The 13251-nt window shown below is 34.3% G+C and overlaps 1 protein-coding gene across 1 annotated transcript in view; it reads left to right on the forward strand.

The window, feature by feature from the left end:
• The window catches only part of LOC140139960 (uncharacterized), a 142431-nt gene that overhangs the window by 21002 nt on the left and 108178 nt on the right, over positions 1-13251 (forward strand). The window contains exon 3 of the mRNA XM_072161745.1: positions 7400-7448. The gene's annotated coding sequence lies outside the window, so the exon portion shown is untranslated. The remainder of the gene's footprint in view (positions 1-7399; positions 7449-13251) is intronic.

Consider the following 13251-nt stretch of genomic DNA (forward strand, 5'->3'; position numbering starts at 1 on the left):
CTTATGTCGCATTCTCCTTCAATAGAAGACGGTCTAGTTTCACTAAGTGTTATTTCCATCCTCATTGGCCACACTAGTAGAATACTAATGTAGTGGTGATTCGGTTCTAATTAAGAAGCAAATTGTAAGACGGGAAGCTATGGTTTGCAATAGAAAGTTTTGAGACACATGTTATCCACGGTATCACCGGAATGTTTCGATTTTTAAGTGACCTTTTCGTTTCTGCATCACTGCTTATTTTGCAAACATTATTTGTGCGGCAATGTCTTTGGTTTAAGAAGGGAAATCTAGATTTCTGTGCACGTTCTTTATCAATATAATGGCAAAACAGTAAAGTCATGATTCATTATTTCAAGAGAGTTTACATGACCAATATTCAATATTATCTTGCGCCATATACCGATATTAGGTAACTACAGTTTGTCCACTCTGAAGTACAAAGTGGCAACGCGCGCGTATACAGCGCGTTAACAGTGCGTAGTGCTGCGTCTCTGCTGCAGGTATGCGTGCCTTCAAAGTCGGCACAATGTGTGCGTCCGCGCCTGTACTTTGTACTTCAGAGTAGACTGACTGTATTAGGCAACTTCGAACTGTTAGGCTGTGCCGACATCCACTACGCAAAATATTGGTCAACCCATCCATTATGACATGCTATTGGATAGGCAAAAGACAAAACCTTATATTTTATTCTCTAAATATTGTCGACCTAATTGACGAGAAGTCAAGTTCAACAACTGTGTACCTTAACTACGAGGCACAAAACTGTGAGCCGTAAAACATCTGTAATATCTAACACAAATTTTTCAACCAGTCATATATTTTTCACAGAAAAAATGTCTCCCAGTGCTTCGTACCTCAAGAATGGACATTTCTGAAATACTTTCGTCTGTAAGATTTGAAAACAATGATTTAGATGCTAAAACGTGTTAAAAACAGTAATCACCCAAGGTGGTGTCTGGGATATAGAAGGGATAACAGATGAAGATACGCTTAAGCCGAATAGAGCCTCAAACAACAGACGTTTCCATCATACTTATACAATAATCATACAATAATATTTAATGTCCATGTATCTATGTATTTTTTCTTTTATTCCACGTAATAGGTATCCTTGTAAATGCCAAGTGCAAATAAACATTGCATGGTCATATCACTCTAGGCGATGTCTCGGAAATAGTAGCGATAGATTGCTGCAAAAGATTATATCTATTATTGCCAAGGGATTCTTCTAATAAACAAATGAACTAGCTATTGGGAAATATATATTTTCCGTGTGGCGCTTTATATGCTATTATCGATTCTGCACATAATAAAGGTATGACACATTCAAACAATAACTATAATAATGTGTCAAGCAACAATACCCTAATGAACAAATGAAAAGTTGAAAAAGACAATTTCTGTTGGGGTGTGGGATGTACTAATTAAATTGGGTATCTGTTTTGGTGACGAGGGGATCGGTGTAGAACGCTGGACCAACGTTAATGTAAGGAAAGCACTTTTCCCAGCAATGACCGCGTATTTACTAATTGTGTGATAATTCAAGTTGGACTTGGTATAAAATGAGCCAAAAAATAATTCCGTCCTTTTGAGGCCGGCACGTTAAGGTGGCGGTCGCGTGTAAAGAAAATTCATACATGTACCTGTGTCTACATGTAGCAGTCAGTTTCGAGACAAGTAGGGTGTTAGCCTATGGCTGTGTCAACCCGTTCCTGAGTTTTAATGGAACCCATCTGGAATAAGCTTGGTTATTAAGGGTTTTTAAACCTGATCAAATAAAATCTAAACATGTATCATTCCAAACTAGTCTTTCGTCACATTTTTATAGTTGTGCACCCTGTTCTTTGAATTTGTTTGAGTATTAATACAGGTAGCAGTTTTGAATCCCTAATCAAAGTCTTATGTAAATTTTCAATATGACGTCATCTGGTGTATGTAAATAAAGGTATGGTTCAACATCTCTCGTGTTGTTCTCATTTTACCATCATTGGTTAAAGTGAAGTGGAGTGGGCCCCCTCGACTAACTCGATCACTCGTTGGCATGAACGGAACAATATTCCATATCAACCAAATGTGTGCTTTCTGGCAGCGTCCCTTTCAACCCGGGTGCGCAGACATTTAAAACAAAAAGGTACAGCTCTATCGGTGTGTAAAGCACAGTTTACGTAATTGGTTGCAACTGGAAATTTGAATCACTTACGAGATCGAAATAGCCAAATATCATACTTAATGGATTTCTATACTGTGAATGTCACAATAACGAGGTAAGCGTATAGTAAAGCCCGGTCAGTAAGGAACCCTATTAAGCCCAATATTTTATGAACAGGTAGAAACATGTAATTTTGTGATAATTTTAACAATAATTTGATATTTTGTTTAGGATTTTAAGCTTTTTTTAAGAAAACGTGTTAATTTTAAACAGGAAATAACCACAAAGTTTGGCTTTAGGATGCAATAAAAGATTAATCAGATGAAAGTTCATAGCCAATGATTTATCACTGCAGTTCGTTAGCCTCTATGGACATAACGTAGAATAAATCAAACAGGTTGCGAAAACATAACTTAAGGGAATGGTCTTAATACAAATGTTTAATGTTTCGTATCTTTGTCCCCCTCATTCAATTATCATGGTATTTTCAAAGAGCATACAATAAAAAACAACATGGTATATATCTATTCCAGATTGAATATTTCTTATAAAATGAGCCAGAACAGTTTTACCCCATGACCCCGCCCACATCTCGCCTTAACATACTCAAGCAGTTGCTATCACTTTTACACGCTGTACTAATGAAACTTTTCATTAAAAGTAATGGCAATGTATTACCTTCATGAATCCATCAAAGTTACAGAATGTTATTTCTTCGTTTGAAACGTTTCCGAGATTACACATCTATTCAACTTGTCATGGAACTGAAATGTGACATTTATCAAAGGATGCTCTAAAAGTTTATTATTCAGATGACACATTTTGCAAAATGATGTCGTTAATAGATCTCATCAAGTAGGTAAATATGGGGCAAAGTGTATGTAGATATGTTATCAAAACAACCCCTTTTATCGCTGAGCATCATTGCGGCAATACTTTGCTAGTGTACCGTTGCTTTTAACGTTGATAACATAGTATAACAACGAGACGATAGAGATTGGCATTAACATGTTTAACCCTAATGATTTGCAACAATCTCTGATAGGTATAGGTTGCTATCATTCATAATTATGCTTGGCACCAGCACTGCATGGAAATCATTAGCGCCGCAATTATAACAAGAATAGTCATAAAGCCAAGGCTGGATTTTATTTGACTTTTTAAACATCAGAGGGATTTAGACTTTTAAGTTTATAACATAATAAATATATGATTAGACATTTATGTCATCAAACAAATGCAAATTAAGCTCTAAATAGCATCACAACTTAATTCTGAATTTCATGATCTTACATAGAAAAAGGATATACCAAGAGTATGCAAGTAATGAATATATTATTATGAAATTATTATGCCGCCGTAGTTTCAACAAGCATATAAGTATAAGGTATAAAATATGTATATTACCATCTAAACGGATTTCCCGCCTCGTAGCAAAGCTATCCGCCACACACGCGTGTAGGTGGGTGTTTATTAAAAACAATCGTACTTTGACAGGTAGAACGTATGATTAGTAAAATAGAACAACGAAAACTGCGAATTGTGTTTTTAGCTACTAAGCCTCGCTTTAATTATTAACAGAATTAAACATGTAAAAGTTATTGTGTCGCTCATGCTCTGATAATTCCGCAAAGCATGTGTTTTAAATATTGTTGCTATGATATAGATTGAGATCACGTCTTATGGTTTAAACCTAGTTTTAATAAGTGTTCTATTCTCACCAATACCCATAATCATTTATTTAATTATCAAAGAACTGGTTTAGTATTCACAATGCGATTAGCCTATATATTATATTGCTTACTGAAACATGAGTTCTGTCAAACCTATTTTCCTTCCATGTTTTTAAAAAAAGCTTGGGAAGTGTTTCATTATGAATATATATATATAAAGTGTGGCTACTTTTATAATCCAATTCGTCGGCTGTATTCCATAGTGGCGTATAGTGGGGCGCCGTGAATAAACAACTTTTCGAGAAAATCGGGTTTGAAGAAATTCCAATTTAAAATTGAGTTGTGTAAATCAGACAATCATTATATTTTGTAAATGATGTGAAATTTCTGTAGTAAACTAAATAGATTTTATTTTTATATATATTTTTCAAAATAAATAAATACATAACCCAGATAGCAAGACAACGTTGGCCCAACGTTGGCAATGGTCGGCATGGTCGCGGTCGGTAAGCCGACGCCATTGGACCAACATTGACATGCCAACCTTTAGTCATGGTTGGTATGGGAACGTCAGGCCAACGTTGGGTCAACGTTGTTATGCCAACCTTATATTATGGTCGGTATGCCAACGTCAAGCCAACGTAGCCAGCCAACCTTAAAATGACGGTCAGCATGACAACGTTGGGCCAACGTTGTTTTGCCAACCTAAAATGATGGTCGGTATGCCAACGTCGAGCCAACGTAGCTAGCCAACCTTAAAATGACGCCCGGTATGCCAACGTTGGGCCAACTTTGTTGTGCCAACCTTAAATGATGGTCGATATGCCAACGTCGAGCCAACAGAGCAAGCCAATCTTAAAATGACGGTTGGTACGCCGAGGATGGGCCAACGTTGTTTTGCGAACCTTCAAATGATAGTCGGTATGCCAACGTTGCACCAACGTAGCCAGTCAGTCGTAAAATGACGGTTGTTACGTGGAGGTTGTTCCAATGTCGTCGCACAAACGGTTGGAATCCCAACATCGGACCAACGATGGTATAAATTGTTGTTCAAGTCATGGAAATGATCATGTTTATAATTATTTTCTTTTTACTACTAAGGCGTATTAAAGAGTGACAAAGCCCCATTAGATAAACTTATAATAATATCAAATAATAATAATAATAATAATAATAATAATAATAATAATAATAATAATAACAATAACAATAACAATAATAATAATAATAATAATAATAATAATGATAATAATAATAATAATAATAGTAGGCCTAATGAATAATAATGATATTATGATAATGACATTAATACTGATGATGATAATAATGATAATGCTTATACCCTACTAGGTATGTAATTATAATACATGTAATAACAATATTGCTTTGGAATTAAATCAACAATAAGAATTATATTTTTATATTATTTCTTTTTTTATTCTTTTTTTTTAAATCAACATTTATAGCAAATGTTATCAACATTGACAGTAAATTTGATCAATATCCCTAAAAAGATACACTTTGGCAGGTTTAGTTATGAAAATATAGCTTATATTAACTTCAAACACTTATCCAACTATATAATCCCAGTTAGCTCAATTGGTAGAGCATCAGACTTATAAACAGAAGGTCCCTGGTTTGAATCCCGGTAGGTACTAAGGTAAGTGACTTGTGTAAAATTAAGGTTGTTAATTTGTCTTCGTTGTAAAATAGGGAGTAGGGTAATTTAAGACTTAAAGTAAGCACAATATACACAAGTAACTGATTTTTTTCGGGTTTTTTTTTCTCATTGGGCTTGTTTGCTAATGGTTGGATCAACGTTGGTCAAATAACGTTGGCCCAACGTCGCAAATTAATTTGTATTGCGGTGTTGTCAGTTGGATCGACGTTGGCCCGATGTTGGCCCAATGTTGGCCCAACGTTGTGGTGGTTGGCTGCCCGGCCAAAATCACGTTGGGCCAACGTCGAAAAGCCAACGTTGGCCCAACGTAGTAAGGTCAGTTCGCCCACGTTGGACCAACGTTGGGCCAACGTAGTGTTGCTATCTGGGAATATTGCTGGCAAACTGAAAACAAAAAGCACAAAACTATACGTCACTATGGAAAACATGCAAAACGCAATACCCTAACCTAACGTTAACCTTACGCCACCTCGGTCGCCGTGTAATCCATATGGCGTTACTTTTTGTCGGCTGTATTCCATAGTGGCGTATAGGTCCGATACGTGTACGCCACTATGACATACAATAGTGGCGTATGGTCGAGACGCCACTATCGAAAACACAAAATTTCACTTTGTAACTATACGCCACATTTAATTAATTAATTACTAATTAAATAGCTAATTTTGACTGATGACATCATTAAAAACATATATGCCAATTTTCAAAAAAATGACCAAAAATCACTATACGCCACTATGGAATACAGCCGACGAATTGGCGTTTTAATTATTAAATATTTATACACAATTTTGCTTTAAGACAGAATGTTTCTATGCATTTATTGCAAGGGATTAAGTTCCACGTGTTATTGATAATGGACCCATCTTCACAAGAGAGTACGGCATGATTTTTAATCTCAGTTTGCTTGAATTGACCGGAAATATATATCTTTTAATTTATATTTCGGAGGCGCTTAAAGAAGCTTTTGTTCACACTATTTATAAATAAACACAGCATTGCAACATCCTCGACATTTTAATCTTAAAAGATTTTCTTGCACCCGATTCACACATATCTACATCGAACACGCCGTGTTGATACGTCCATCGGTGCGCAATGTGGTTGGATAAATATCCTGTATTACGGGATACGTATGTACACAGCGTACTACGTGTCCAAAGTACGGTACATATCTGAATGGATATGGTACTTAAGTACAGTAACAGTACCCTCTGTTGGTCAAAATTCACTTTAGTACGTATTTTTAACGTAGTGAATAAATATTTGAGGTAATGTGCGACACTAAAGATTATAAAAAAGCAGGATGTTAAAAATCGAAATGATGTATAGGGCTGGCTGGGATGGCTTTCTTTCTTTCTTTCTTCCTTCCTTCGAGAAGACTAGAAGACAGGGATTCTGTTATGGGATACGCCATTGAAATCACGTGACGAATCGGAATGATATGTCCTAAGTCTAGACAATAGGCGGCCATTAGCGGCTATTTTGTTTCCTATATGATATTATTCGTAATACTTTTACAAAAAATATATAAGTTAACAGGTTTAGAATTATATGTTGAGCATCGTCAGTGTGATTCCAGTCACTCCACATAACGTGTTGCGAAGGTGGAGGAGACTAAAGCTGTATTTACGAGCACGCATGTGTTAAAAAATGATGTGTCTTATGTCCAGTACTGTTGTAACCGCATGACCCGGCAGTGCTCCTATGAACTCTCACTCTCCTGGAGAAAAGACCGGGATTTGGTACGCGGTTTCTATGCAAAGCTCTAACCACATAATAAACGACCAAATGTCTTTGTATAATCGTAGCACCATCGTGTGCGCTCATTTCAGTAGGGGATCTTACTTACTTACTTACTTACTTACTTACTTGATTTTTTTCTATTTGTGTTAGATTGGTAAGGACGATACCCTGACTCTCAAAGCATCTCACACATTTGACGGTAAGACAAGAAACTTACTTTTATCTTTCAGATATTGTGGTCTATAGTTGCATGTAAAATTTAGAAATTAGTTGACTTCTTATCTCTTCTCACTAGGTTACATAAGCAGTAACCGCCAAGCTATGATTCATATTATAAAAGATGCAGCGGTGTATATGGTGTATGGTTTAACTTTTTCTAAAGCTCTTTTGTCTTGGTGGGTCCCCTAGCATAGAGGTAATATTCGGATAAAATAATCGTAATCTACCTAAAGAATGGTATTCACAATCCCATAATATATAAGGATTTCAGTAATATAATCCCATCCGTTGGTTTGATAAAGATAAAATGCATTTTTGAAACTGATATACCCTGAGCGGGTCAGATCGTGTTACAGGTATTGGATGTGTCCGTGTCCGTTTTTCTGGCGAAGCAGCTATATGGCTTCATGTTCAATTCAATAATTTAATTCGGTACCACCCTTCAAAGAAAATATTGCACGCGTGTTAATGGTATGTGAGTCGGAGGGAAGATTTTTACATTAACCTCTTTAAGTCAAATGACAATTAGTTGAATAAGAATTAATGCACAAGACTTCTGCTCAGGAAAGTTTGCCTGATTTTGATAACATTTCAAAAAACTGATCACCAACAATCAGTTGAGTGTCAAATTGAACAATGGAACAAATTAATCAATCAATTACTATTCTCTTATATCTCTTACAACTGCCATTTTTTTTTTAATGACAAGTGTCAAACATCGTGATGGATGGATATCAGCTATATAATAGCTTAATTCGTTATTTTCATGAAATTAATTCATACAAAACTATATTCACGAGCTGCTAAGGCGTTAGACTACTCCGTAGTCCACTTGCCCATAATTTGTCATGATTGTGCATACTCTGGATATTGCATTTAAGCTTAAAACTCCGATTTAATTAATTTGTGCACAATTGATAGATTTTCACAACTGATCATCTTTTCAGTCACCGTACTCCCTCTGTATGTTAGCTTCCCAATTTTTAACTCGTAATAAACTGGCAGATTCTAAAATTAGAATTGTTCAGTATTGAAGTGCCATTATATATAGTTATGCCATTATGATATGTTGCATTCAATAATATAAGCCTACGTATACTTTACTTTTACTGTCACAAATATAATTATATAAACTTTTTCATAACCATTTTATACTAGTATTTTGATGTAATAAATATCAGTATAATTTCGAGTTCAACTGATTGCGTTCATCATGATTAATAACGTATTTTTATTTATCAAAATTCGACTATGGCATAGTCTACTAAGGCGTACATTATCTTCAAGAAATCTCGAAGCAACTTGAAATGGTGTACTTCTGCATATTACTGCAGTAGCGTAATAGACCTTTTCATAATGAGTAATTCCGATAAACCCTGAATAGCTTGAAATAATTTTCAAAGTGTAAAAGGCGTCATAAACGGTCAATTATGGATGAAAGAGGTACTTTTCAATATTCAATGTGCAATCAAGCGTGTCGTGTGTAAGAGACTGACCTGTGGAAGAGGTGATGCATAAGCAAAACGTTCTGTAAATAAAAATTTAACCGAAGGACGAAAACTGATCATTTCTTTCCATGAAAAACCAAGCAGCTGAGGTGTTAACTCAATATACTAGGAAAATATTTAAACCGATGAAACCATGTTCACATTGGTTAAATAAACAGTATTTTGGCGCATAAGGGTACCGTAATTCATAACATATTTTGGTACAATTTGACCTCCTAGCTTACTGTATAAATAGCGCCGTTTTCCGAACTTTTCTGATCTTGATATGAAATGGTCTATTAATTACAATCACATCAAGGACATACCTTTCTTTTTCGTTCGTTTGTTCGTTCTTCTTTCTTTCTTTTTTTCCTTCATTCGCTAGGATCACAAAATACTCCTTTAAATAAAAGGGGGATCCTGGTTTTCATGAAGTAGCTTTAAAGTGTAAACAAAGATAAATGATCAAATTAAATTACTCAGGGCGTATCACAATATGTTCACAAAATTACGCAGTTGTCAAGAACAAATCAATTTGATACAGGTATCATAATAGTAGATGCAATAAGTTGTCCGCTCTCCCTAATAAGTGTGTCATGGATTCCGGTTAAAAAACTAACGACGCTTTTAAATTGTTTTCATTGCTGAATAAGATGTTGAGAAATCCTGTAACTTTTAATAAAGTTTTCAACATTTTTTAATAACAAGCACCCTATAGAAACATTGATATTTTGTTTACACAGTTTACGTGTGCGATGTAAACGTGTATACACAAACACACGACATACTGAAGATACATATACTTTATATATATAGTGTAAGAATTCCGTACGCTACTCGACTCAGCATAGTAAAAGTCCAAAATGAATTATATAGTTGAGAGAAATAATGGACATGTGATGTTGCAAATACTCGAGTTTGTATCCAACGTTTCGGCATGGGCCTTTATCAAGGAATCTACAACAAATGAATTAAAATAAAGTATAAATAAATAATATAAATAAATAATAACGAAAAAAAATTATATAACAAATAATATTAAATTATACATAGGCATAAAATCAAACAGAGATAACAGGACCGGGGTCCAAGCATTCTTGCTCTGTACCACATAGGCCCTATAAGGAGCATAAACATGATAAATGAAACTAAACATGTGAGATAATGAAACATTTTGAGAAAAAAAGTTGTTACCGAAAGATGAGCAATGACTTACCAAGGTGATGTACTCTGATGACTGTGAATGATAATGATGATGTTATGACCAAACGTGTAAAAACAAGATTAGATTAAAGCGTGTGAGGGTGTGATGACTTTATATATATATATATATATACTTTATATTATATGTCAAGTCTAGAGCAGAGGATGATTTAAGGAAGCCCCATCATGCACTGTAAAAGTGTTATCACTAGAGTTTCAACTGACACTTTGTGACACTGACACAAATCCCATTGAACTCTGTGCAAAAGATGTTTTAGAATTGTCCGTGTGTCATTATTACTTGGTCGATTTCAGATCTAAAGTGATGTATGTATGAAGGATAATTCACACAATCTGTAGATAACATAAAATGTGAAATCGACCAACTTTTTGAAGGTGTTTTTATTGTAAATATATCTGTCCAAATTCAAATTTAACCATGCACGTGTGTATGCAGTGGGCGGGCAGTGGTGTCATGTTCACTCTCACAGCTATGCTAACCACAAGACTTACTGGGAAGTGCTTAAATCATCCTCTGAGTCTAGAGTTATCCCTGTAATTCCACAATTTTCAAGACTGTCACAGTATGGATTGACATATGGAATAAGTTGTTCTGAAGAGAAACAACACAAACTATATTATTCATTGGCCGCTGTATATCAAAGAATGCCTGTTTGGTTTTATTCGAGTGACACAATTATTTTAGGACGTGATCTTGAATAAATACAAATAAATCATTTTAAGCGAGTAAATATTCTACACAACGAAGTACTTAAAGCTAATGCCAAGAACGATGTACAAGAGGTGACACGATGTGCCCGTTTCTTTACAAATACGTTATTTAGAATCAAGGTAAGATCTACAAAGAAAATATTATTTCTCATATGTTAACCTTTCCCTCGGACTGCTAAAGATAAATACATTGGGTTTTGACGCAAAGGATACAGTAAAAAGAATTGTAATTTACACTACTTGTTCAGCATTGCTTTCTATAAGTCCTTTTTATATATAAAAATAGTACTACTGTATTTTAGACCCGTTAATAATACCCATGAAGTTAAAAAACGAAATACACTTTAAGAGAAGAGTAAACGGTCAAAGTATATTATTTTGTTACTAGTATTGGTGTTCAGAACGAGCACAGAAACTAGTATATTCGTTATTGTTTAAGATTTGCTACCACAAACAAGATATGTTATGGGTGGCTTGCCCATAGTAATGTGTCCAGTGTATTCCTCGTGATCAATCAATTCAAACTATTAGTTAAAAGTAGCGGAATGCCCGCTCTCCGCGCGCGTGGTAGCTGAGTAAATGAGAGCGTTGACAAAAACGGGAAGAATCACTGATCAGATTACATAATACTATGGCGACTGATACCAGACTGAATTGCTATGTTATCTTTATATATGTGATGCGATCAAGCAAGATCAGTCGGAACGAACTCAGAAATATTAAATTTTCAGTTTCGTGTAGGATGGTAAAAAGCATTTGCAAAGTTGCATTTTGCAGAAAACCCCATTGAAATTGAACAACCAGTTATAAAGATATGAGCAATTAAAGAGTTCCCAAAACAGAAGGAATCAAACGGAAATATTGCCTTTGTTTGGCTATATCTCAAAATCAATATTTCCGAGTTCCAACTGATTTTGCTTGATCACATCACATATGCCTACGTCTTCCTTTTTTCAACTTTTTTTCTGCCACTTCTCCATCCCGTGTTAATATTCCCATGTTATTTATTTATTTATTTATTTATTTTAATCATATTTATCCAGGGTAGCCCAATTCAGCCAAATAGCTAGTCTAACAACGGGGCCCTGCTACACATATATACAATATTTTAAAAGCAACAATTATCAACATACAATTTATATAGTATATGCAACTATTAGATACAAATTTAAAATAAAAAATACATACAATTGTCAAAGTAAATAATAACAAATCATTTACAAGTACCCAGCAAACACAAAACGTTTTCGACATCATTCGCAAAAGGTTATAAAAGGTTGTCAGAAAACGTTTAAATGTCGGGTTATATAAAGGGTGTATTAAGAGTATAAAACGTTTTCATAACCAAAAAAAACATTTTTTGATAATGTACTGCTCAGCAAACAAAAATGTTTTACAAAAAACGTTTAAATGTCGGGTTATATAAAGGGTATAAAAACGTTTTAATAACATTCCGAAAACATTCTTAAAAACTTGATACAAAACATTCTAAACAGAATGTTATTTTGGGGTTGAAAAAATATTTTGCGAAAAATGTTTGCCCAAAATATTTTCAATAACGTTTTAAAAACATTTTCATGACCTTTATATAACCCGACATTTAAATGTTATTAAAAGGTTTTGAAAAAAAAACATTTTAAGAACATTTTGTGTTTGCTGGGTTCAAATATTTTAACATAATGTTATTTAAGTATTGACACAATATTTGGCAAAAATAGTTTACAATAACATTTTTTGAAAACATTTAAAAATATTGTTGTAGTGTGTTTTCATACAAAACGTCTTAAAACGTTATCATGACCTTTATATACCCCGACATTTTAATGTTATTAACACGTTTTTACCTAAACCAAAAGCCAAAATATAACTTATTTAAAACGTTTTTAAAACGTTTTTGTGTTTGCTGGGTATATGCACAAAATTTTTAGGACTTGAATCTTTCCTTGAAAGTCTGCATATTTGTTGAGCTTCTTAAATCATTACATAGCTTGTTCCAAACTTCAACCCCACTGTACGAAAAAGATGATTATTTATATATCCAATCCCATTACTTTTTTTATATGTGTCCTTTCTTATATTTTCTTTTCAGTTTCTTTCTTTCCTCTACGTTATTTCTTTACATTTCCTGCTTAGCTTGTGATTTCCCGTTTCCATTGTACTTATTTGTCTAATCCCGTTCCCGTATGTTATCTTCCTTCTTTTTTCTTACATTTCCTGATGTTTCTTTCTTTCCTTCATTATTTTCTTCCTGTGTTATATTTGATTGCCGGTCAATTTGATTACCGGTCAATAACTGTGAAAAAGTTATCTGTGAAAAAGTCAAACTGCGTTACAATTTACCATGATATTAGTTAACAAATG

This window comes from Amphiura filiformis, chromosome 18 (genome assembly GCF_039555335.1).
Source record: "Amphiura filiformis chromosome 18, Afil_fr2py, whole genome shotgun sequence".
NCBI classification, from domain to species: domain Eukaryota; kingdom Metazoa; phylum Echinodermata; class Ophiuroidea; order Amphilepidida; family Amphiuridae; genus Amphiura; species Amphiura filiformis.